Here is a 27,564-nt window from a genome sequence, read left to right as displayed (position 1 = left end):
CTAAGAATTAATTAAATCTAAACTACATGAACCCTGGAACAGGCAAGTGGAAAGGACAGGGAAAGTTTCCATTTTCAAGCTCTTTATTTCAAAAAGGCAAGAAATGGAGCCCTATGCTTAAGACCATGAGAGCTTCACAAATTCAAGCTTTGGAGGTCTCTTTACAACCTTGAGCAATTTGTTTTAATAGTATCTCTACAATCGTGCTAATTTGGGAAGCAGTTTACAGTCAAATCTTAGCACCCTTCTTGTCCATACTACTTATGTGTTAGTTTACACTCTGATTTTAGCCTGTGAGAAGCCAACCAGGTTCTCTAGACAGGAGAAGTCAAGACAAATTAAACACCAGCTCATATTTAAGGTTTATCCCTGCAGGATGGATAAGCCTCACTGAAATCACTATTCTGAGACAGCTATTGAGGACAGTCCAGATGCAAGCCAGGTCTAGTTCCCAAAGCATAGAGGGGATTAAAAGGTATGATTGCAGTTTAACATAGTTTGTCACAGGTGAGCTAAGAATTATATGCATTACTAGCACCAAAGTAGAGATTTTTGCACTCTAAGGCTGCCTTAGCTGTTGCTTCCATGTGCTGTATAATGGAAGTGTTTGATGCCAAAGACACATATCTGAGTAATTAATGTCAGTAACACACTGTCAGTGTTCTATATTTTATGTACGTATAAATTTACATATACACATATAAAAACACATAAGGAATTATATATATGTGTAGTGCTCCTGATTGATAGCAACTGAACTATTTATGCTCTAGTCTTGCTAGGGGAAAGGACATTGTTTTTGCAATTCATTATGTCCCCAAAGAAATAGTAAACACTGTATCCATGCTATGAAGTAAATATATAAGAGGTCAGAAAAGCAACATAACAGCAAAAGAAGAGATGGTAGATGAATTATAGAGCTACATCAACCCTTACCCTGGTACCACCCAAGAAGGCCTGAGCATCAGCATTCAGCCCTCAGGACTGCACCTATAGCTTTAGCATTTCAGACCTAAGGAAAAGGAGGACAAAAAAAAAAAAAGAAAAGCAAGAATTTAGCTTTCATTTACTGTGTGAAAGGGGAGTGTGTAGCTCCTCACACAGTCCCACAGGACATGCAGAATGCAGTGACTCGCTCTATACAACCTTTCACTGGAAGAATGTGCAGGCAGCAAAAGTATTTGTGAAACTAATTAAAGATTAGAAAATACTCATTTAGGAAAATGTCCCTTGGCAGGATATTTCAAAATAAACTAACATATTTCTTTCCAAACTGATGTAAAGGGTTGTATTCCTCAATTTAGTTAGAGAAAAGGGTATTAAAAATACACCCTGGTTGGGATGAAATGAATTATAAAAATGAGACATAAAGCATTACTTCAGTCTCAACAAGGGTCCAAACTAAAGAATTGTCCTTTAGTCTAAGGACTGAAAAATAACAGACATGTAGATAGAATAAAGGTACATTTAACATAACAATCTATTTGAAAATTAGTATCCTTCTTCCTGAAACAAAGCCATTAAAAATGTCACTCTTTTTGTCACAATTGGGGGGGAAAAAAGTGAAAACATTATAACCAATATTATGGCTCAGTGGAACACAACACATAGTTGCAGCCCAGATTTTACCAAAAGACAGAGTTTTAAAATTGGAACAATATTTTGAGACCATATTGAACCCAAACCTAAAACCTGGAACATTCTGACTAATTTCATTTTGTATGGACCTTATCAGAGTAGTTAAAAACATCAAAGGTAAATTAATAGCTGGAAAGTCCTGCATAATGTACAATTTTGCTGATGAAAAGTCATGCACACAGCATAAAGTGGTATTAATAAGTATACAAAAGAATGTATTATCACTCACAGCATATATAAATGTTGGCTATACTTACGGTTTTTTGGAAGTATTGTTGTCATGGTTACCATTCAGCTGTCTTTATGTTTTAATATGCCTTGTTTTTTAAGGTTGAGGTTCAATTCAAGTTCATATGAAGCAAATCAACTGAAGTTTTTAGATGTGGTCTCTAATTTAATGTGCATCGTTTTCTGAGAGGCCAACTTGAAATGCTTTTGGCATGACTTTAGGAGATGTCAAGCACCTTCAGATGCAACAGAAGCCAATGCCCTGTATGTGGTGACTGAGCCATGAATAATCACCCAAACTGCACAGTCTGTAGTAGTCTCATTTTAGAAGGCTATAAACCTGTTTCAGTTAGTAAAGGGAATGTTACTGTACTCCTGCAGGCTGCATCTACCACCCTTAGACACTAAATGAATGAGTAATTCTCTAAGCAGCCTTTATTTATTTGTCTGAGGTAACAGGAATGTTTAACTGTAATGTAAAACATAAACTTAGTTCCTATGTGTAACATCAATAATCCAATAGCTTTTGTCCACTTCCCCCTTCTGTTTATAAATTTCCTCAAGTTCAAATGTTGGGAGTGGGTGGGTGTAAAGGCATTTTGCCTTCAGTAGGTCATTAAAAAGCTGGAGTTTCAAATCAAAAAAGTGAGACTCAGCAATAAACTAAAAAAACTCCTGGCCAAGGTAATTGAGAACTATCTCAGCTAGTTCTATGTGGGGTTTGCATTGTCCTCTGCAGGTAATCCCAAAGAGGCAAACTGGCAGGTAAATGTCCTTTTCACTTTTCTATGGAAACAGAAGAACCTGCTCTTCGAAGTAGCCTTTTTACCTTATATAGCCCTAAGAAATCCTTTTCACTGCCTCCAGCAAGCCACCTGGATCTGCAGAATACTCAAGAAAGGGTTCTTACCTTGCCTTCCCTTTCCTCAGTTTATCTTTAGCTGAACAATCTGGCAAGGAGGTGCTAATCATTTTTGTAGTGCAGTGCATAGAAGTGGAGCCTGCTCATAGGAAGCTTTGTAGCAACATTCCAGTGTGGCTGACTTCCCTATGAGCACATTACAACTGATTTAGAATTAATTCTAATTTGACACCAAATTGGGAAATGAACAGGTAGGGGGGAAGGAAAGTTCTAGAACAGTGACTCTGTGTTCTAGTTTCATCTCATTCATAGTCTTTCAGCTTTTAGTATTTCTAGTTCTTGACTTCTGTTCTCTCAAGAGTAGGCACAGGCAAGTTAGGTGCACCCACTGTGTTCCCCAGGGCAGGTCTTCCTCTGACTTGGGCACTCATATTCTCCTAGGAGGACTCAAAGACTCTGGTGTGTTTTCCTTTTGATTGCTGGGCTGTTAGTGTCTTTGGTTTGCTTTATTTCCTTGGGGACATCCCTCTGCAGTGGGGTGACTCAGGAGCATCTCTTTTCAGATTGTCTCTACACATCCATATATCTCACAAGAGCGTGGGATGCAACTGTTGAAAAAACCTTGTCCTTTCATATAGTTACGGAAGATTTCTGAGACACCAGTTTAGCCAAAAAATGAAAATTCAAAGTGTAGGACACAAAATGCAGCACGAACCCCAAAGAGAACCAGGCTGGCATTTGTGCTTTATGAATTTGTGCACGGTCACCCACATGCCTGTGTGCACACGTAGAGCTGGGTTTGTATCAGTCCCATGTGTTGGTAATGTCACAGAGCCACGTAATGAATGTCATAATGCACTTCAGAAAACACACTGCCACCCTCTCACCTACACAATATTTTTTTCAATTTATTCAGTCTTCTATCTTTTGGGGACCCATGCAGACAGATAATTAGGCTTGATTTGTCTGTGTATGGTGTGTATTTGTAATCAGAGTTACTCAATCGTATTCACTTTTTATCAAACACCTCAACATTATTTTATGACTTAATTTCACAGTGTGCATTCTTTATGGTTTTTCACCATATTGATACTAAATGGGTCAGTAAATTATAAGCTTTATTTCCTAAACCATACAGTTAAGCATCAGTGGAGAGCTGAAGATGAGTTGTAAGCAAATGGGATTGAAGGAGGCCTCTTTGGCCCCTGTTTCCAATTTCAGTGTACGTTCAGATGAGTGGAAAATGTTTGCTGCTAACCTCAGTGCAGAGCTTCCAGTTCACTGCACAAGTGCTACACTTCCACACACTTGATGATGTGGTCTGTGATCTATGGAAAGAGGAAGAGTGCTCTGAGGTGTTATGCTGAGGGCTCTGGAGGCCTGGTACCATGCAAAATAGCATTTCAAAAGTCACTTTCTAGGTCAGAGGATGAGATGGTAGCAGTAACATCTCTAACCAGGCTGCCTTTGCAGAGGAAGCATCACCTGCCTCTGCACCGTGTTAAACACTGAACTGATCAAGAGACAGTCGGGCACTGCAGGGTCAGCCTTCTCCCTGAGTGAGTAAGTTCACAGTGCAGGTATGTGAGAATATTTTTATCACAAGCCCCAGCTTTTAGACAGGTTATTAGCAAAGCACCAGCAGGGGGTATGAAAAACGACAACTACTTTTTGATTTGTTCATTACTATCAAACAATTATTTAGAGTTTAACTGATCAAACTCTCTACTTTAAAAAAAAAAAAAAAGTCCTTGTTCTGCCTGCTTGATGTTAAGTAGTAAAGCAGCACAGGAGTGAAAATATCCTGGAGCCCTTTATCATCTTCATTATCTTCACTGGTGAAGTGAGTGAGTGAGTGGAGAGGTGTGAAATTCCAGCAGAGAGAAACATGCTGTTTTAAGAGGAAGTGCTGACATGCAGGCTACAATTAGACAAAAAATGACTGCTGACATTTAAAAATCATTACAGAGAGGAAATTGTGAGTATAATTATGTCATCATTGCACTGTTCAAGTGTGCTGATGCATTTTTGCTGATCAAAATCAAGTGTTTATATTTGTAAATAGAATGCACTTAGCAACTCTATCAATGGAAATGTTCTAGCCAAGAACTACAAAAAGTGGAGCCAAGTCACTTTCACAAAAACTTCTTTTTTCCTTTTTGTTGATTTTCAGTATTTTGATTTGAAGATCATTTCTTGGTAACAAAATTTCTTTCTTTTTATTTAGTATTTTGGATGACAGTTTGATTGAGGGTTTTTTGTAGGTTTTTTTGGGGGGGTTTTTTGCAGTGAACAATAGGAATGGCTATTCTGGAGCAAACAAAGGTCCATTTTGCCAGTATGTGTCCTGTACCAAACAGTGGCCATCAGCAGATGCATACAGAAGGATACAAGAGAACACTAACTATATAATGATATTAGCTATACCAGTCTCCCAGTTTCCAAAATTGCTGCTCAGGGACTTCAGAGACTGCTCAAAAAACCCCAGAATAATGAAGTCTCTGACTGGCTTTAGAGATAGTCTGATACTGGAGTCAGCGGAAAGGGAAACATGATGTCAGCAGGTGGCAAGATATGTAAATGTTATCATTTCCTTGGAGAAGAGGAGTTTGTTGACTGTGCAAATACTGAATTCTTGGCACTGCATTATTTAACACAGTTCTGCCTTAAGCTCTGTCAGAAGTCCTTTACCTATGACATATGTCACTCAGTGACAGGGAAAAGTGACCAATCTGTGATACATACATGCTCAGTTCAGAATGAGCAAAATATGTGAAGGGATATGTTTCTGGCTGATTACAAAACCAGATTTTTTTGGAGATTTTGAAGACTATATATAAATACACTTTATAAATGTGCAAGTGCTTACAAAGGCTCTTGAGGGACGTAAGAAAAGGTCTTGGTTCCTGCACTGAGATGTCCACAACAAAACATGTCTACAAATGCTAGTCCTCCTGCAGATGGCATTTTATTTACAGTATTTTGGAACATATTTATGGTGGAGATTAAGAAAAAGACTAAAAGTGTGAACAAGATAAAGGATGCTTAATACTCTACATTATCAACACAGTTATTTTTGAAGGCTCAAAAATACTACTCCTCAGCCTGCATCTACTGAGCTCCAAAACTGCCCTCAGTATCTCTTTGTCTCTTTGCTATTTTTATAAGAATTGGTTTGTCTGTGTCTTTTCTTTCATCCTTGGGTTCTTTTTTTTTTTTTTTTTTCAGTCCTCACTTTATTGACTTTGCCCTTTGGGAAAGGGGTTTTTTTTACAATCCACCTATTAATTTTCTGGGTGTCCTCCTGCAGCCAGCTTTTCTTCTTTTGACATTGGGTCCATCAGTTTCCATCAGTGTCCCTGTTGTCTGGATGTCAAAATGTATATCCAGTCAAATTGTGTTAGCAGAATAATGTCAGGCAATTCTACAGTCACCACATCAGCGAAAGAGCTGCTTTCATGATGTCATTTTATGATTGGATGAATACATAATTCATTTATATAGTTATGAAGATTTCCATGTCAAAACACAGAATTCTTTGTGCCATTGAAAGAGTAGAAATCAGTAGTTAGGGAACAATCCACACTGGGTGTCTTGGGAGAGGCCAGTCCCACAGGTATTAAAGATTACTGCTTATTGCAGCAGGGAATATTGAAGAACCCACGAAAGAGTGGGCCACAGAAATATGTAATAAGGCTTCACTAGTGCATAAAAACATGACAGAAAGAGTTGTGTTATGTTACTGTGATTTATAACATTTATTCATAAGGCTACTTTTGTCTTTATTTCTCTTTTCACTAATTCAGGCCATTCCAAAACATATGGAATCGGTTTTCCGTATGTTATCTTTGTAGAAAGCTTGCATAATTACTGATTGTAACAAGCTAAAGAAAAAATATTTTTCCCATTATATGCTTGTTTTTGAAAGGCAGAAATTGAAAAAATTCATCTTTCTCTGCACAGTAAACTGGTGCCACACACAGAATCTTTTTAACCACATCATTCCAAAATGGCTGAAGTCTGAATATAGGCAACATCTAATCATTTTTTTCTTTACTAATCTAAGTGTATTTTAAAAAAATTACTTTGTCTGAAATTTTGATGAACACAAGATTGCCAAAGGGTATTGTTGAGTATCAGGACTGTCAAGTAGTTAAAGCCCCATTCCTACCAAAGGGAGGTAAACACAAATCAGTACCAATGGACCACGTAGAGTCCACTGAAATGCAAGGAATTCAGCACCAGTTCAAGATCTGACCCCAAAAGTAGAAGTGGAAGAGGCTGTGAAAGGTCCTCTGGTGCACCTCAGCAATTAGTCAAATTTTTTTTATATTATTTATTTTTTTTTTATTTATTAAAATTAATTAATTTAATGATTATGGTGTTTTGTAGGAGATTTTATTTTATTATTTTTAATTTTATGTTTTTGTTAAGACCATGATGGGTATTCCATAACTTCCTGACAAAATGTATCCACCTTCATTTCTGGAGACCTAAAGCCCTTTCTTGACATTACCTCTTTGGATACCTGGAATCTTTCAGTCTTTGAAGTTAGCCCCTAACAAAGCTTCCAGCCTCTGTAACACAGCAGTCTGTGTTCTCTTCACACCACTTGACAAGCACAAGTGGTGTTTGGTCTCAGAGTCTTGCTGGGTGCTTTGTATGAGGCAGAAGGGAAAAACTCCTACTTCCTAAATGAGACACTGCATCAGCAAAGATATTAGAAAAAACATGGCAAGCAATAAGAAAACGCAAATCCTTGGATACTGGAGGGTGTCTCCTCATATTGTCTGCATTGCACAATATTCTCTATAGTTTATGCTTTCATTGCAAGACAATTTGTCAGTGTCTTATTTGTGAAGACATTGTCAATACAGCATAAAGCAAGTCCTGAGCTGCTGCTCTGATAGCCCAGTCCTGTAAGCTGTCCCCATTTAAGCATTAAGTCCTCCTTCAACAACAAAAATCAAAAAATCTATTTTGCCAGTTGTTCCTCAGACCACTCACACAGTCGAGGTGTGACCTTCAGAAGTTACGCCACAGTGAGTAAATGTTAATATTGAAAGACACCTGGAGTATTGTTTGCCTGCATTGGAATTATCAACAAAGCCACTGCAAAGTAGTGACTGTAGAGCAGAATCATTCCATGGAAGGACTTTCAGTAGAGCAGTAGGAGAGACTATGGAGTTATAGTAAATCAGTGCCATTTCATATCCTTTGTTTTGATTAGATGCAGTGATCTACATTGCCAAATTTCAGACAAGGACCAAATTCTAAGCCCTTTAATTTTTGTTGTGAATAAGTATCTATCAAAGTTGTCTTTCTTCATCACCACATTAAGGTAGAGATTTACCAACACACTTAAATAAGACTGCAAAATCATTAGAACAATGGAGCTCTACTGCTTGATACTATTGCTATATGTTCAACAAAAGTAACAGAAAAGGGTGTTGCCTGATTTTAGTAAAACATACTGTAATAAAAATTATTCCTTGATCCATTCCAGTTTGAAAGGCTTCAGCTGAGTCTGCAATGAAGTTACACTGTCATAAATGAGACTATAGCAATCAGTCTCAAAAACTGTTAAATCTTTCAAATCCACGAATATAATATGCTATTTCTGCTGTACAATGATTTAAATGAATATATGACCTAGGTGTAGATAAGAACACGCAGCAGCAAGTCCAAGGGCCACTGTGCATAAAATAAGAACAATTTAAAATTAAATACTATTATTTATCAGCTAAAGATTTTAAGTTATAAAAAACCACATTCTCTTCCCCGACAGTCAAGTACAACTAAAAAGAAGATTGGGAAATCTGAAAATATGGAAGCAGAATAACAATCCAGCAAAGAATGGTAAGAAAGGGAAAAGATGCTGTCCAAATTTGATTGTTGAAACATATTTGGTTCTGAAAATACTGCTAATTAGCACATTAAACTCAAGTTTTATTAATTAAATTTCAATTATTACACATGTGAAATAAATTAGGCAACCTGTAAATCTTAATTACACTGTTAATTGTGATAACTTTATGATCATTTTGTGATGCCTTAAATCAGTGAAACATGTTTTTCAGTTTTAGAGTTGATCAGAGATGGTGGCACTTCCAGTATGACACACTGCTTGTATATTTTAGTAGAATTTAAATCAGTGATTATAATATTTTGATTACTGTGTTTTATATTTTGATTACTGTGTTTTAAACACTAGTATCCATCAACTAGAAAAACAGGGCAGTGTTTTAACACTTCACACAGCAATCGCTTCTGGTTAAACAATTGGTATTAATTATGCAAGCATGCATCATTCATGCACTGGGGTTTTATGTCCATCACAACAGGGAAGCAGCTTTAGATTTAGACACGGATGCAGTTGGCAGAAGCAGCATTTGTAGTGAAACAGCTCAGGAGGCTTGGGTGTTGTCATGTCAGGGCATTTGTAAACCTGGTTGGTTCACTGTGCTCAGATAATGCAAGCCAGGATTGTTTATAAACATTAAGAGACAGCATCGATTTTATACCAGCTGAATGTCTGGCTTCTCTTAGCATCAGTTCATCCTCCGCTCTTAATTAAATGTTGAAAGCATGTCTGGTGAAAGCAGCCTTATGAATGGGACTAAAAGAACCATCAGTATGACAAGGTCCTGGGCACTGGTAAGGCTTCAGCTAAAGTATCAGGGTCCAGTGATGAGCAGATGACCTCCAGAAAGTTGTTAAGTCACAGGAGCATAGTATTAGATAGAGCTCTGAGAAGAACCAAAAATCTAGAAAACACAACTTAAAAGGTAAGGTTGAATAATTGGAGACCATTAGTGTGCAGAAGACTGGGATAACAGAAAAGTTTGGTATAAAAATGAAGAAATAATCTTAGCAGATAAGAAGAAAAGCGAAAACAACTTAATTGGCAGCAACAAAGACTCATACTGGACATTATTAGGAAAAGCTTTCTAATGCTAAGAACCGGCTCAGGCACAGTTTGCTCTTTGGGAAGCTATGGAGGTGCTCCATCACTGAGATTTTAAGAACAGACTGGACTAATGTCAGTGAGAAATTAAGCAGATATGGCTGGGCCTATGCTGGGGCAGTGCTTAATGACCTCTTATGTCCTCAGCATATTAAGCTTTCTAGAATGCAGAAAGTGCTCCAAAGTGCTGCTAACCTGGAAGTTCTTGCAAGAACTGGCATTTAGTAATCCTCTGCTGTGCTGCACCCTAGGAAGAGGTGTGTTTCTGGTGGGACAATACACAGGTCCCTAATGAGTCTGCTCAATTGCAGCATTTCCCTGGTCAGTGTGCTGCTACCATCTATCCCATACCTGTGCCCAGCACACAGCCCTGGACTGTATTACTAAGCAAGGCTGGAGTACTAACCTTTCAATCATCTAAATCCTAATTATACCTAGACCGTATCAGGATGTGTGAGCCACAACTTACAAATAAATAATGTTATTTTTTCTACCAGCTTCAGTGATATATTCAACAAAATTTGAAGCATTTCCCAACTGACTGAGGTGTGAGAAAGCTGGATTGCCCTCTCCTCACAGAAAGATAACTCAGAAGTGATTCCACACAAAAATGTGCAGCCTTAGACAGAGGCAAAGCTGGTGTACGTGAATGACCTTCACCAGAACCTATTTGCTGCTGTAAAAGGGGAGGATGCTGCAGATCTTTTGCAGCTCTGATTCTGGCAAAAGATTTTCCTTGTACTCTTCAAGTATGTCAGTCCACAAAGTGAAGTACACACTGCACTTCAGTGGGATCCTGGAAGCCGATTCATGCCCTGTGCCTTGTGTCTATTTTAAGACCAGGCTCTTCCCTAGCCTGCCCTACAACACTGAGCCAAATCCCCTCCAAAGCTACATTAAAATGTAACTCTTGGGCTAAAGGGTCTAGTAAGCAAACTAAGTCAAAAAAAAAAAAAAAAAAAAGGCAAAGACAAATTAATAAGAAAGGCCCCAAATGCAAAATGTCTTTTTTTTTCTCTCTCTGTATTTAATTCAGTATTTCAAGAGACAGATTTGGGGCACAAAGTTTATAGGTGGTGCAAACAATTTCCTGGCATCTCTCTTTTTCCTTCTTTAGGAGAATGTCTAACTTCCTGCTGAGTAGAACCACTGCAGGAGAAATCACAGGAGAAATCCACCAACCTACTCCTGTTACTAGTTGGGTGATACAGTGCTTTATTTCACTGCAGCTGAACATCTCTGTCTTTGACAGCCTGTTTTCAGCAGTCACTTTGTACAGGAGCTTTTAGAAAAGCTTTTCAAATCACTGTAGAATAAGTAGGAATATGCCATGAGTGTACTTGTAGGTAAAATTAAGAAATATTGTGGTTTGATTTCGGAAGGTTGGCTACAAGCCCTGCAGCTGAAGTTTTTCTAAATATGCTTTCAAAATAAAAAATACACACTAAATGTCTCGTGAAAGAGTAAACAGACAAAACAGCTTTGAGCTTCACTTTGTGCTTCACTTGCAAATAGTTATCTGACCCAGCCTCACACCTCCTGGCCTCTAACTCTGCAACAGGTCAGCCCAGCATAGTGTTACATGCTATAACCTTGCCCTGCTATTCATGCTTAATGTGGTCACGGCTTGATTTCTTATGGCATGCTGGGACTCCTGGCCAAATTTCATTGCTAACAGGGGAAAAAAGTCAGGCTAACAAACTGAACATTTCCAGTGCAAGTAAAGGAAGACAAAGTCGCTTTTCACTCCAAAAATACATATATATATACACACACATATATGTGTATATATACAGACACGCTCCTATACGTGTGTGTATATTATCTTGCTAAATGAAGGCTTCTTTATGTTGCATTTAAGACTTACAGTGTTCTGAGAAAAGCTACCATTCCCCTTCTCAGAGAGCTGCAACTTGGCCAGTTAGTTCAGTCTGAGAACACCAAGTGAGCCATTTGAGATGTGTGATCTTTGAGCTGCACAGCATCCCATTCAGCAATGTAATATGTAAAGCTGAAAAAAACAGAAACTGCAGAGGCAAGAAAAATCAATTAGCAGGAACTCCCATATTAGAGAAAAGGCCTGCACAGAATCACCACATTGTCATTTTGAATTTCCTAAAGCTACCTCCTCCCTTCTTTTGGATGATCTTGGAATACATTCTGTAATTAGGATGACAGGCTAGGAGTCTTCTAGTCCTCTAATTAGACACTGATAATTTAACAGAACACTACAGGACTTAAAGTCAAAGCACAAAGCTGGCATTATATCCTTTTCTCCACACCCCTGCCCCACCAAAAATTTCAGATATGGCAAGTCTCAATGTTAGGAAAGAGGCCGTTATAGTTTGCAAATAGTTTCCATCTGGAAGAAGGCGCACCCAACAGAATTTAAACAATGCACGCTGCAATCTCAGTTACAGTGGCATAAATTAGGATCAATTCCACTGAGGTCAGAACAGTTATATCTGTGAGACACGTGAGCACTGAGCCCAACTAACTGCAGTAGAGTTAGTTCTCATCTCCTCTCCCGTAAGTCAGAGTCTGGCCCCTAGTTTCCAGCTGGACTCTCTCCACATAGTGGGCTAAACCTGGCTTTGAATTTCAAGAGAATGAATGTGGAGATGCTGATTTTATTGGAGCTATTCCCAATTACAGTAGTGCAAATTTTGGCCCAGAGACTATTTATAGAGTCCAGGCACCGAGCAGTGGCCAGCAGTTGAGCTCCCATCATACTCTGGCCTAGGTGGACTGGAACATTCAGAGAACAGACTGCAAAACCATTTCTGTCTTATCTGGAGTACCACGTTTCAGACCTGTGTTTGATCACAATTATTTCTCAGATGCATGAAGGCAGCAATTCCAGAAATAAAGTGGACATGTGGAACACACTTATCTACCTAGTTCCTCTACACCCCAGGAATATTTTTTGACTTGTTAACTGCTGGAACCTGAACCTCATGTAATACAGGAAATGTGTAACGGTGATACCAACGACCTTAGCAAAGTGCAAGCTGTGAATAGCCCTGGTGAAGCTAGGGAGCAGCCAGAAAACACAAAAATATTGGCATGCCAGCTGTTGACTTCTAATGCAGGTGAATGGCTTTAGAAATATTTAAACCAGTTGGAGTGTAAACCAGCCAATCTTCATTAATGGTAAAGAGGAGAGAAAGAAGGCAATAAAATATAAGAAGTGCAGTGGTCACATATACTGAATGAACAGCAAAGATTTTTCCTTCAATGGCAGGAGCAGCAATAGAGGCAGGCCCAGAAAGGCAGAGCTTAGCAAAAGGCTACAGAAACTCTGGTGCCAGCTGTGAGATTGAAATGGGCACCCAAGGAGGAGGAAGACTATTTGATGGAGAGGAGGAAGCAGCCTCAGGGTGAGGTCTGTCTTACCATCTCTTCTCCCAGAAAGGTAAAGGTGGCTCTGTGCAGCAGGTGCTCTCCATTAGGGCAGTAATTATAAGGTGAGCAAGAAACATAGCTGTATACCAACAAGTCCCTATTAAGCATTCTCTTCCATTATTTAAGGTTGAACTGATGCAGAGTTTAATGAACCACAGCTGTCTGACAAATCATAAATACACTACACAAATGAATTTCAGAGGGAGTGAGACTCTTTGTGAATTTGAATGGAATTTAGCAAATAGTCCCAGATGAAACAAAGCAGAGAAAAAAAATTAAAATGTCAAAACACTTCATTTTAGTATTTTCAAAATGGAGTGGTTCATTCTGGAACTGCCGAAACACCCTCAAAAACTTTCAAAACAAGCTTTTAATCTGTCCATTTTAAAATTGCTCTAAATTTTAAAAGGAAAGAAATCCTAAGTTTTAAACATATGAAACAGCCCCAAACCAAAAATTAAGCCAGTCTTTTGAAGCTGAACTAAATATTTTGGCTTGAACAAAAATTATACTTTTTTGATTATTTTTTATTTTGCCAACAGTTTTTCAAAATTCAATTTGACCAAAACTAAAATACAATTCTGAAAAAAAAAAATAGTTGTTGGATAGAACCATTGATTAAAAATCTATAGAGTCACAGAATGGTTTGGATTAGAAGGGACTTTTAAAGGCCATCTAGTCCAACCCTCTGCAACAAGCAGGAACCTCTTCAACTAGACCAGGCTCTTCAGACAGAGCCCTGTCCAACCTGACCTTGAATGTTTCCAGGGATGGGACAAATACCATCTCTCTGGGCAACCCATGCCAGTGTTTTACCACTTTTGTTGTAAAATCTTCTTCCTTGCATCTAATCTAAATTCATACATTACCAAGCTTCTGTTCTAGGTAATCTACTGCCCAATTAATGCCTCTGAGTTTAATGGAGCAGAGCCAGGTCCATTACTTTCCAGAAACTATTCGAGCTTATTGATCTATTTTTAATTGGAAAAGCTGAAGAGATTTCTTTTTATAACGCTGAAATAACAACGGTTCCACCTGAAAACTCACAGTAAGAAACAATTCTCTAGCCATGCAAATGGTGGGCTTAGGTGCTTGAAGATACGACTGTTCTCTGTGGTGCTGCATCAGAATCTGTGTCTGGTTAGACCAGTCCTGGAGCTTGTTTTCAGCCCCAGCTCCTTGAGCATCCCTACTGCCCTGGTCTGCTTGCACTCAGATCCTAGTCTTGCAGGAGGATTGGGGGTAGAAATCAGGTCACATCCAAATTCTGTTCCACAGGCAGCACTGCTGTCACGGGCCCTCCTGTCCCCACTGGAGCTCAGCCACACAAGACATTGAAAGCGTGGCTGCTGTGAGCCCCCTCACAAAGAGCATGGAAATGAAGCCCCAAACTGCCATCCTCCTGAGAGGACCGGTACTGTCAGCCAGAAATATTTGGCTTGCAGGTGTTTGGCTTTCTGATGAATAGCTCTAATTTTCTACAGAAAGATACTATTTTTTGTGGAAAAAAAAAATATTCTCACAAAATCCAATTTTCCCTTTAAGGAACAGATGGAGATGGAAAAATTTTAACCTATAAGATGTGTGGTTTTCTCCCCGCCCCACTCCCCCAGTCCTTTCTGCATATTCATTGACTTGCCTTGCTATAGAAAATTGCACTGAAGGTGGTTGGCTCTGAGCCCAAAATGTTGCCCAGTGTCTCAAGCGCTATCAGTGATGTTTCCATGTGTGGACCTTGATTTTTCTCATAAAGCAATCCCATGAGAGGCAGAACAACATTCTACTGTACTGCATGTCACTGGATATCATGATCATGTTCCCATGTTGGCCAAAGGGGGAAAAAGGGTGTTTGCAAGGGCCTGTAGACACAAAGAACACAGAACAGGTCCCCAGGAAAGGGGAGTCAGGTTTTTTAGCTGTCTTAGAGATATGAAATATTTTATTACCAATACTATTATGTAGATATTCTAGAATTTATTTGCTTACAAAGTAAAAAGCAAAGACATATTATCATAATACCAAAAGAAATCCATCCATATTTGAGATTTGCTATAATTCAAGCAAAAGGAAGGAAATTCAGGGTCAGAGATCACTCCCTCCCTACTGTCTGTCACAACGGGTTACCATCCTTAATTTTACCCAACTATGTCATATTGGAGGCTTGATCCTTAACTTTGAAGTTTTTCTTTCTTGTGGAATTAAGCCAGAACCACAAAATATTTGAAAACGCAGGGCTTGATGGAATTGAATGTAGTTTTTCTCTGTAAAAGTAAAACCAAACTGAAAGCATTTGCCCTTCCAAAAGGATGGTTTTAAAATTGTCTTTGACCCTTTTTCTTCATATTTATACTGGCTCTAGTTATTTGATTAAAACTGTAGGAAAGCTATTTTGAAAATATTATTTTTAAAAGACAAATAGGGAAACTTTGATTATTTTTTTTCAAATATATCCTCTCTTATTTTATAAATGCTCTCCAGATTTGGCTTGACATTATTACACATTTCAGGATTATCTGAAAGTTAACTCAAGTGATACTTTTCTTTGGCCCTGCTTTTTAGCATTTTTAGGTATCATTCTCAATTGATTTTAGTTTTCTCTTTAGGGATATTTGATACAAAATCACAGGCTTGAAGATCAAAAATACATATATATATATATATACAAATGTACAAATACATATACATACATATACTTATGCATACATATGTATACATATGTATATGTAGCCCACAGAAATTAATCATAAAAATAAGACATGTGTTCAACCAGCCAAATACAATAAACACATCATTCATTACTTTAAAATTCTATTGACTTTAGTGATAGCTTTTCCTGAATAACGAATGTCAGCTCTAGTCACAGTAAAACTTCAGGAGTTCAACAAAGTGTTTTAATAGAACTATGCCTAAATTCAAGAAAACTTCACAGAGGGAGGTTGCAATGGCTGATATGGATGGAGGAAGTTTTCATATCAATAAATATGGTGGCATCTGCCAGGTAAAATGTTGTAATAATCCTCTGGGTGCTACTTCCCTCCCACTAATGTGTTGGACAGTTTAGATTAACACCATATGCCTGTTCATAGCATGGGCGGAAACCAATGTAAATAGAGAGAGAGAGAGATTCATTTCACAGCCCTGTTTTTCCTGCACTCCTGTCTCCAGGCTAGGGGCTGGTGGCATGTACAGAATAATGGAAGAGGGAGAAAACAACCCCAGGAACAGGTCAAAGCACGGGAGGGAGGAAGAAGCACGGGCTAGAAAAAGAGAAGGAAAGGAAGGGAATTAGTTATGGACGAGCTCTTGCAGTTGCTTTCTGATAGACTGAGGCTTTCAGTCTCTTCTGTATCCTCTTCATGTCCTCTTCCCAACTTCTCAACTTGTCTTTGCTGTCACATGGGGATTGTGCTTCTAAGGCTGAGCCAGACTGCTCACCCACACCTCACCCTGTCCACTGTGCTTCTCTAATGTGGGCTAGCAGCAGCCCATGGCAATGATTTATTATAAACTAGGTGCAATTGAAGTTCTCTTTTCCTTTGGGAAATACTTGTAAATAGAGATCGCTGTGTAGCATCTGTAGTTTCCAAGTACCCATATGCAGGATAAATTAGTCAAAAAATTATTCCCTGACTCTGCATTTACACTGCAGTCTTCTTGGCAGAAAAGACTGTTTACTTATTTGTAGCAGTATAGCAAGACCTTTCCCCTATTGTTTGCAAGCTTTAGCCAGCAGATGAGAAATAAAAGCAACTTCAAATTAATTCTTGTACCAAGCTCATTTATGGCTGAATTAAATTACAGCTTCAGAAATGAATGTCAGAATTAGATTGCACTGTGCTTCATTGGCACTGTTGTTTCAAAATTTATGGTGTTAGGCCTGTTCATTTAGACACACAGACCTCTCCTTCACCAGACAAGTCATTGAGCCACACTGACACGAATTTCTACGGATTGGCTTATTTAGATAAAGGGCAGTGGTGAATGCTCTGTTCTACCACAGAAAAACATGTTTTTGTGAAAAAAATATAAAACTAAATGCATAGTCTGTTTTCAGTGTGGACAGATGTATGAAGTCTCCTTACATTGTTTTTTAAGAAGAGCTCTGGGTTCATCTGTTGTTTGTGAAAATGGTTCCATGTTTTTTCTTCATGGCTTTTGCATGTGAGAACCTAGGACTAGTACTAATAAGCTTTTCAGCCTTTCAGCCTTTAATGAAGACATATGTTCCTACCAGAGGAGAATACTGGAATAAATAGCACAAAAATTAGCAAAACATTTGCAGGTCATCACACTGGTTCTGTGTTTTAAAAAAAATATAGGCCAGAAACATTGTGGTTGGATTCATTGCAACCCATCCCTGGCAAAGTAATGAAAAAAATACTCATTCAATTAAAAATGCCAGAATTCAAACTAAATGTTATTCATAAAAAAATGGTTCAGCTAGCTGAATCCATGGTGAGACAGTGACAGATATAATAAAAATCAGCCATGCTATGATTTTTTTTTCCTCTCAGAGAATTCATAATGCATTTTTAATTAGAGGGAATCCAGTTTTTAAAAATCACAGCATGTTTCTGCGTAATCAGTCTGCCACTGCCTGGTCCACTATTGCCAGCATGATTTAAACATTAGAGGTGGGCCCGTGTCCCAGGGCCTCAAACCCCCAAGCCAGGGATAGCTTCAGCTCCAACACTGCAGGTTTTCCTAGGGAAAAGGTACCCTGAAAATAAAAATAGTTGAGTACACTCTAAATGAGAAGGTCTAAATAATGGTCCAAAACACTACAACCAGTGAAAGTTGTCAGGCTAAGAGCTGAAATGCATGGCTTATGTGCAAAGAATTTTAATTTTTTTTTCCTCAAAACTGAAGGAGGGCAGGGATTCAACATTTTCTCTTAATCTTTTTTGAGATTAAAGTGATTTCTAAGAGTTTGGCTTCAGTTCTAAACTAGCAGTGAAGCAGACAAAAAGAAGTGAGAAGGGAAGTGTTTCCTAACAAAGCTACATAAAGCTGCCTTTGGAAAACTGTGCAGTGACACAGTGAGGTACATTGTAAAGTTAAGTGATTGAGTCAACTTCTTGGCTGCAAGATTCCAATCTGAAGGCAACTTACCTTGTTTTGGTTTCTGTGTTCCTGAAGCCATCAGGACTGTTTCCTACGAAAATACATAGGGTAAGGGAGACAACATGAACTGCACAGCCCCCTGCTCATGAAAGCTTCAGAGTATAGAGGCTTGTCTGACAACAGAAATAGCAGCTGCAAAATTATTTATATTCAAATAATCAATATTTAAGAAATGTTGAGATTTGCATCATAATACATAAAGTAATTTGGAATAGGTAAAAACAAATAAGGCTTGATTCTAAATTTTAATCTGTTTTCCCTTTTTTATTCTTGTTTACAGTTTAAACTCTTCTTGCTCCACAACTACATGTCTCCAATATCTATGTTTTCACAAGGGGAAGCATTAGACTTTAGACAGTTGTTGGACTCTGGGCTGGTGGTTCCCAAGCAAAGAAAATACCGAAGTCAAATCAGGGTTTAAATCTCTTTGTTTAGAAAGTGCAGAATTAATGTTTCCAAGTGAGAATTTATATCCTACAGTCCTAAACAATTACTGTGATCCCCCAAATAATGTCATTTTATTAAAGATGTATAGATATGTACATACACAAATGCAAGAAAACTGTACTTAATAGATAACTTTAATAATTAAAGAATTAGATAATGTAACAGAGATCTTTTTTTCACAGGAGTGTTCCCATTTGCGTCAATGGAATAATTTGCTACAATAAGGGTTTAGAGGGTCAAGTCTCTATAACAACCCTCTGTGCTCCTTAGGTGTTATCCTCAGATAACATTATTCTCTAGCAACAGAAAGAAAATGCTATGTTGACAGGTAACCTAACCTGTTTCCAAGCAGCCTGCCAAGTCCCTGACTGTTTGGGTGTGACATTTGACTGCAGTTGCTTTCACGCTTTGATTTATTCTGCTACTGTCACCATTGCCCTGTTTCCCCCGTGCAAAGTCCTGCAGACACATTAACATGGAGACTGTCACACTGCTTGTCCACTTGTCGCAGATGAGCTCTCAGCTGCTCAGTCAGCACCCTGAGACTGACCCCAGCCAGGGTGGTGGCACTACATGGCACTTTCTTCATGGAAAACATGGCACTGGGATCTTCACTGCTGTAGCAGTTACTGCAGCAGGCACCACAAACTGCTAATTGTTACTGGGAAGATATATCCTTATTAAGACACCAAATGTTGAGCCTTCTGCAAATGTTTCAAAGTTATGCAAAATAACCTTCACCACGGTATAATATTGCTGCTATTATTATACTTCAGAAATTAATCAATTTTACATATTTCCCCTAACAAATGTTTAAAGGAAGACTGAGACCAGACTGCAGGAATTGGCATTTCCCAGTAACGACAAGTTAACAGTGTCTTTTTTAGGCAATATTCTGTCTGTAAAACAGCAGTTTTACTATAAGAATTTATGACCTCTTTCTGATCAAAGTATTACAAAATCCTGATGTAGTTAGGGACTTTTGTCAGACAACACATATCAAGCTTTATTTTAGTTTTATTTTTTAATAGTTTAACTCGCAAATCAGAGAGACATTTTCTTAAAACTAAAGAGAAACATCTCCCTATTTGCAATGAGCATGAAGAAGATAGGAAAGCTCATCAGCAACATTTGAAAAAACATATTTAGGGTCAGCATCACAGACTTTGGATCATTGGCTGTCTTTGCTAAAGAAAGGTTTCCCGAAGAACCTGTGCAGAGAATTAGATTTCTAGAAAAGGGTACCAAAGAGATTAGGTAAGAAATGAGATGTTAGTGGATGGAGCAGGGCTTTAGGCACCTCTGTATTTCTTCCCCAGGGTCTTCTCAGATGTGAACTTCTCCATGGAGTCACATGTCTGATGCAATGGGAGAGGATTTCAGAATAATTGGCAGATTCTTCTCAGTCAGAGAATGATCTTCCTTACCAGCAGAGAACCCTGAGCACCCGGTGACTGCTAGTCCTGGACTGAGAGCCAGGCTCTCTTCCTGCCAGGGCATTTCGACATGGTCTGAATAGCAAAACAGACTCTGAACCAGACAAAGAAGCATTGCAAACCTATTTGGTAGTGGCTAAGGTATCTGGGAAAATGTGATTCAAATCCCTGTTCCAGAGTGGCAAGTGGCCACTTGCCACTTCTTTTTTGGATCACAAACACTGGGGAATTCCAGGGAGTGGCAGAAGCACAAATATGTCCTGCTAAAAGTTGTTCTCGAACGAGGGCTTGAAGATGTTGCAGCTTGTCCTTTCTAATTAGCCACTGGTCCACCCAAATCAGCTTATCTGCCATCCAGGTTAGGGCAGGGACCAGCTGCTGTTCAGTGGCCATTAGGACAAATTTGTAGTAAGACCAAGTCCCCATTGTCCCAAAGCATCTCGGCCCCACAATGTGATTGGCAGGTCCAAAACAAAGGGACGAACAGTGGCTGAACATTTCTCAGGGCCTGTGATCACACTAGGATGCAGGCTTTGTTTTGGTGCTGTAACTCCTGCCACTCTCCTCAGTGCTAGGACACTGTCCTGTGTCTAGGACACAGAAAATGAGAGAGAATTAAAGTAGTGAGGAGCCAACTCCAGCCACTCAGGAGCTTCAGACTTGAGGGGGTACCTTGGTGCACTGAGGGCACCTAGAAGTTGGGTAGCTGGTGGTCAGCTTTAAAGCCTGATCCAAAGGGACTATATGGGAAAAAAAAAAGGACAGAATTACCTGTGTAGATGTACTGTGAATCCTCAGCAGTGTCATGACATGAATGCTCATCTCTTGCAGGAGGAGTCTTGCTGCTTCCCAGCAGTGCTGCTTCCCAGGGTGACTTAAAGGAAAAGGTTCATCAAGGAGGGGAAGTAACTAAGGTGAGTCTAGAGGAAGCTGACTTCATCACCTGGTAAAATCTGTTCAGTCAACTCCCACCAACATGCCCATCAAGTTGTAAGATGAAAATGTATTATGTGTAGTAGTACTACAATATCAGCATGATATTTCAAATAGCTTCCAATTAGCATAAATGTAAGCTTATCACAGAAAACTGTTGCTGTAAATCTTCACAATTTAGCATTTTAATGTTCTTCCTATTGCCTCCTATGAACAATGTGATGCAGAACAGGGCCTACAGTTGGGAGAAGATATCTCACCTGCTGTGCATGCACACTGAAACTGAGCTTCCACTGTCATGTCTCTGTGGTACACAAGAAGGAAATAAACCACCAGGAAATAGTAATGCTGACTTTCAGAGGAAGAAATGCAGCATGAAGCCATGAAGTTTTGCTGGAATTGCATAAACTGGATCTAGAGCTGTGTGAAGCTCACAACTTTAGTCTCCCTATGCTTCAGCAAATTCTGCCAAAGTAGGCTGGTTTGCTTTGCTTGATTTCTCACCAATGAATTTTAGATTTTTGTGTGCTGGAAAATCAGAGCTGGTGCTGAACCTAGGCAGATTTTGCCATGTCCTCTTTTCCCTTGCACATTATCAGCACACAGTCAATCTGCTGTCTCTGACAGTGGGAACAGTAGTACCGTGTACGTTCAGAATCATCACATAAAATGTTTCAAGAGCAAACAAGGAAAAAGACCTAGTGCTGACTTAACATGACCTATTGCCACAGTCCTTCCAAGGTCACTTACCTGTGCCTAGAGAGAGAATACATGATTTTTTCCTGATGAAGGACCTATATGGCTGGTGGGATCTTGCAAACTGCAGATCTATGCCCACCAGCCATGAGCTTTGCTCTGTAAATACATTGCTCCGATCTACCAAACAGCAGGCCATGGTTATTTTTTCAGTTTGGGTGGGATAGAATTGCCTGTACACAGAGCTGTGCCAGGGTAACAGAAGGTGCAATATTGTGTGCTTAGTTAAATTTTTGCATGGAAATTCATGTAATCATTTAAACCAGAGTTATGCTGGCTCGCATTGGGCTGGATCAGGTGAAATTACCATCAATGCCAACTCACTCCATTGCACTGCTTTAACAGAGTTCTTTCAGATTAACTCCTTGCGGCTTCTATGTTTAATCTTTTCTCAGAAACTCCTAGTCTGGCTCTCTAAGCCAAAAATATGACTGGAGACTGTCACAAGTGAGACACAGTGGCTGGTGTAACACAGTGTTCTGACATGACTGTTAATTAGGTAGGTTCACCATGTCTCCTGGAACAACACCATTCCATGTTCAGTGATTAGCACAGCTATAGCCTGAAGTGCAGACTTCTGCTTTCCCAGCATAGACTTTTGATCCACCCATTCTTCATGTCCCACACTCACAGCCCTATATGACCAAGAAGGTGCTTTTGGAAGAACATTCTGTCTCCCAGCAGCTGCCTATGCACAAGTACTGTGGTTACCAGCCTGTTACAGCAGTGCCAGTAACTAATGGCATTTCAAATCTTCATGCTACTTTTTGTCAAATGACTACATCATGCATTTGGCACATGCCAAAAGTACTGTTCAGTGAGAGATGTAACCACAGGAAAGAACATTTTTAAAAGAATGTTTATGTTTTGTAAAAATTAAAGAAAGTATATGACATTTTCCTGGATCTATAAAGAACAGGAAGTAGGATAAAGTATTGTGCCAATAACAATGTCAAAATCCTGTAGGAAAATGCAAATGAAAGCTCAACTTTATCAAATCATTCATATTTCAAATTTTCTGGCTTAAGATGTATCATTTGTGCAAAAGAGAACAATTATTATTTCCCTCTTTTTCTGAAAATTAAAATCCAAAAGATGTTTACAGGTAAGTTTTCCTACATCTTTGCTATAGGAACTGAATCCATTGATTATATTAAATGCAATATCCTGGCCACTCTCCCACAGTGTGGAGAGCAATTCGAATAATGCTTCCTTGAACATTTAGCAGCTGGCAATTTCTGGCTCCAGACTACCTGCCAAGAAGACACTGTGCATACAAACAAAATAGACAGCATTATACACCTACTTACATGTGCACACAGAACAGGTCATGTTTATCCCTACATTAATACCAGCATTCACAGTGAAGCATCTTCACTAGGAAATTGCTTTAGCAATAAATTTGCCTCTATTACTGCCTTTGCAGAATATGTTTTTTGGAGAATGAGCAGTAGCTTCCAGTATCTCTTTCTATTGTGTGTACAGCAATAAAAAGAATTGATCAGATGAGTACTGAAAATACAGTTTAAATGTAGCACAAGTTTCTACCTTGACAATTCTAGCAATATAGACAGGACAGATGTCTGTCTGATCATCCTTAAGATAGGGATCTCCTAGTGGCATTCTGGTGGGAGCAAGAAGTAATTACAATTGCACTTGTTCTACAGTGGTAGTTTGCTTATTACTCCTTTTTACCCCACACTGAGAACAGAGCTTGCAAGATCACAGCAAAGCAGTGCTGTAGCTCCACAGTAGGCATTAAAAGGCCATATAAGTATACAGGGAATTGTCATGTAGTGCAGTGAATACAAAACTGAAGCAGCTATAAGTTGAAAGGTGCCTAAGGAAGGAAAAAGAATTCAACATGGAGAAATGTAAAATTTAACCCTTGAGCTTAGCTAACTTTCTGAGATGATACCAAGTCTCTCCTTTGGTGGAATGCCCCACTGATGGAGAGATCTTCCTGACGTGGCTTTGTGGTGAAGGCAGTCCAGTCCAGAGTCACATCTTGCCAAATTATTTCTTAGTGTTCAGCAATGTTCTCAATTTACAGTTCTCAGGACCCTGGATCAAGGCTAAACTGTGGTGGAGAATGTGCTCCAGAAGTGGTGCTGGAAGTCGTTGCACCTGAGTATCTGACTACCCTGGTTACTGCTCCCAGACAGCCCAGGATAAGTGTATTTGATTGTCAAGTTTTACTCTGCCCTTGGAAAAAGCAGCTTGCATGTGTGTACAGTGCTGCAGTTCCTGGTCTGGCATGAGTGTGAGGGGCTCTCCCCTGCCTGATCCATCCTCTGGTACGGCTGGTTACCACAGGATCCAGCCAGCTCTGGGACTGTGGTTCTTTGACACAGAAATATTAACAAAGTCCTGGGTCTCCTTGGCACTTTCCCCACCACCTTGACATACACTAGCTAGGGATGCTGTAATTTGGACATGGATTGGTACTTAAAACTGCAACAAATTGCTGTCAATAATAATTAAAAAATGAGTTAATTAAATGCATGGTATGAATGAGAAATAAGATCAAGGATGACACTTAGACCAGGAGGCCTTTTTCAGCCTGTGGAAAAAAATAGAACACAGTTATTTTTCCCACAGCCTGGAGAAGGCCTCATGTCCTAAATGTCATCTCTAATCTTGTTTTCTATTTCTAGTGTATATTACACTGCTCTGCCAGTGCTGCTATAGTTAAAGTGGTGTCAGTGTTTCCATTAGAAACCCCTATTTTCAGAGGTTTGTAACTCAACCATAAAAATTTTGCTCTGGGCTGAAACTTAAAAAACAAATTCTAGAAGTGAAACATATTTAAATTTTTTTTCCTACTATTAAAAAAAATCAATCACATTTTAAAGACAAAATTTTGCAACCCATTAGGTATAAGAGAAACGCACAATGTGTAAAGTTTAAAATTGCTCTGAAAGTACTATTAACAGCTTTTTGAGGTAATTCTAAGCATTTTATTCTTAATTTCAAAGACAGATATCCTACCGTGGCATTTTCTTTTTTAAAAATGAATAGCCATACAAATATGTCAAATCATTGGAGTTTTAAAACTGTGAGTAAATATTTATAGCACTGGGTCAATAATCTGCATTTTATAAAGGGTCCTAAGTACACATTTACATCATAAAATGTAGCAACACTGAATCACAGATAAACAAGTCAATAATGTGCTTTTAGAAAACTTCATAAATTTAGTTACACAGGCCAATAGTCTGCAAGTTTGGGTTTTTTTCACATGAAAAGAGCCTCTATTTAGCTAAGAAAACCTTATTCATGCAGAAATCTCAGATCAGGTTCATCCACCTTCCTTTCTTCCTGTGCTGTTGTAATGAGAGTTGTGTATCTAGTTTGGGAAAGGTAGGAAAGATGAGATAGATGGTGGCTGAGGTTTGCAGAGCACACTAAAAGGCTGTGGAAGAGTTATTTAAAGTGAGACAAAGGGGTTCTGGCAAGGATTGTGGTATTATCATAGAATTATGACTACTGGAAAATAACAACTAGGAAATCCTGCCAGATGACTGAGGAGCTGACAAACACAGGAAAACCCCATGATTTGGAATATGAGAAACAATACTGAAGCAAATAATAAAAATATATATATTTGACAGGGAAGTACCACTAAAAGTACAGCTTTAATCATTAAATGCACTTTGCACTTATTTTCTGTGCCGAAAGACATCACCATTTCCATAGACAAAAGACTTTGATTTTGCAATTGGATTTTCACCAGTGAATCCTATTGGAAAGTTTTCTGGAGGGGAATATCTGACTCAGAATGTACATATGAAGAGCAAGAGATTGCAGTAATTTTCTTCACTGAGATCTAAATAAAACCCATGAATGGTAATCACATTGGGATATTGCAGAATTAGCTCAAGGGGCAATCCAAAAGTGCTAACAAAATCAGATCATAAATTTCTCTTCATACCAAACTAGATGAAGACATCTTTGGTCTAAGGCATGTTTGTAACTATCTGTATATTCTATTCACCCCTAACAGATAATTATACTACAATTTAATAACCAGGAAGACAACTAGCAATACTCTTTTTCATAGTCTGGCTTGAATTTTGCTGTAAATACTAGTATTAGCCTTGCTTCAGATATTGTCCCTAATTTATTTATTACAGATGACAATTTTCTAATAATGTTTCAGTTCAGTTCATACCTTTAGTTTTATAACTCCAATTTAAACATTACAAGGCATGATTTTATAATCCCTAGAATAAAGTCCATTAAAGTCACTAAATCACTTGAAACCTGGTCTAAATCCTGCTGAGGTAAAGGGCTTTCTTGCAGTTAATTAATTTGGAATGATGTTTTACTCCTCCTAAAACTCCAATAAAATTTCCATTAATGTTTATGGAAATTTCAAGCATATATTCCCTTTATTTAAATGCCTAAATCATCCTTTTTATCTTATAATTTAAGATATAGATTCCTCATATATAGATATAATTTGTGGTAAGTTTTATTCAACATAAAGATTTCAGTGTCTTTGCACTGACTGTTAGAGTGTAAAGATTACTCTGATTGTCCACTTCCTTACTCCCTAAGGTGTCCCATTAACTTTAGTGAATCTCCATTAATTTTAGTGAAGCTCCTGGAATAAGGTACAACATGGACAGTGATATCAGAATCTGATCCTTGATTGTCATCTTAAAAAAACCCAAAAAGATGTTATTCTTCTAGCCATCTATTAAAGGAATACTTATTTAATGTCAGCTGCATTTCTGACTCTTATAGGAAATGTTACATCTACTTCATAACTGACATGACTTGTAAATGTATAAGTGGGTAGCTACTGAAAGGCCACAGAGGCTATTTTGGAAAATGGGACTGAAAGCATATTTTCTTTGAGAAAAGAGGAATGGAAGGCTCTAATCCTAAAATAGTACAGAGTGGAAAAAAAAATCTGGGGGATATCAATGTTTTAATATGCTAAACACAGGAAAGTATGCACGCTGTGGCCTAAATTCCCATCACCTTTCTCATGCAAGAAATATCACTGGGTTTAGAGGGACCAAATTTTTCAATCCTTTCATCTTTTTTTAATATCTTATTCATAGTTTCAGTGCTATGCAGTATTCAGTTTAATCACTGCAGCTTTCAAGAGGAACCTCTCAGTCTTTCAACATTTAAGCATTTAGTCGTTTAAAATTATGATTGTTGCTTTGCCAGAAGAGAGGAGACAAATCTGGGCTCAGAAAGAAGATGGACTCCTCCAAACACACAGTAAACACTCAGCAAGTGAAAAGGCACATGACAGAACATTTTGTTAAGAAATTTACAGCAGGTGACCTGCCCCTTTTCACGGTGGCAGCAACTGTATTATTCACTCCACGTAATGAATTGGGAGGTTATGCTAATCTGAAGAGGGAAGCTATCAATTGTATATGTCCAGACCATCTCTCCCATTGATTTTGTAATTAATGATGAATGTAGATTTTGGAAGGGAGAGATTGCTGAGGAGAGAACTTCACGTGCAGAATAAAAATGTTACAGTAGCCTAATCAATTATGTATGGTTGACAAATGGGTGTGGGATGACACAACAAAGTACTGTGCTTTAGTAGTGGTCAAAGAGTCACAGAGAAGATGTCACATGATATCTATATTAATCTTTCCACAGGGTAAATGTGATCCATTGCATCAGCAGGACCATGAGTAAACTGTTTGGTATCTCAAAATCATGCGTCTTTGATGCTAACTTGAAACCTGTTTGCTTTGTTCACAGATAAAAACAGCATAATAATCTACTGA

General features: G+C 38.6%; 1 long non-coding RNA gene across 1 annotated transcript in view; it reads right to left on the bottom strand.

Moving 5' to 3' along the window:
• The window catches only part of LOC116791617, a 29,070-nt gene extending 7,978 nt beyond the window's left edge, over nt 1–21,092 (bottom strand). Inside the window, exons 1-3 of the long non-coding RNA XR_004358794.1 lie at nt 20,879–21,092; nt 19,972–20,798; nt 18,213–18,255 (exon numbers count right to left, since the gene is read on the bottom strand). This is a non-coding gene — a long non-coding RNA (uncharacterized LOC116791617). The remainder of the gene's footprint in view (nt 1–18,212; nt 18,256–19,971; nt 20,799–20,878) is intronic.
• Between the last annotated feature and the right edge of the window lie 6,472 nt (nt 21,093–27,564).

This window comes from Chiroxiphia lanceolata, chromosome 10 (genome assembly GCF_009829145.1).
Source record: "Chiroxiphia lanceolata isolate bChiLan1 chromosome 10, bChiLan1.pri, whole genome shotgun sequence".
In the NCBI taxonomy this organism is placed as follows: domain Eukaryota; kingdom Metazoa; phylum Chordata; class Aves; order Passeriformes; family Pipridae; genus Chiroxiphia; species Chiroxiphia lanceolata.
The sequence above is the reverse complement of the archived record's forward strand: the minus strand, read 5'-3'. Positions and strand labels throughout refer to the sequence as shown.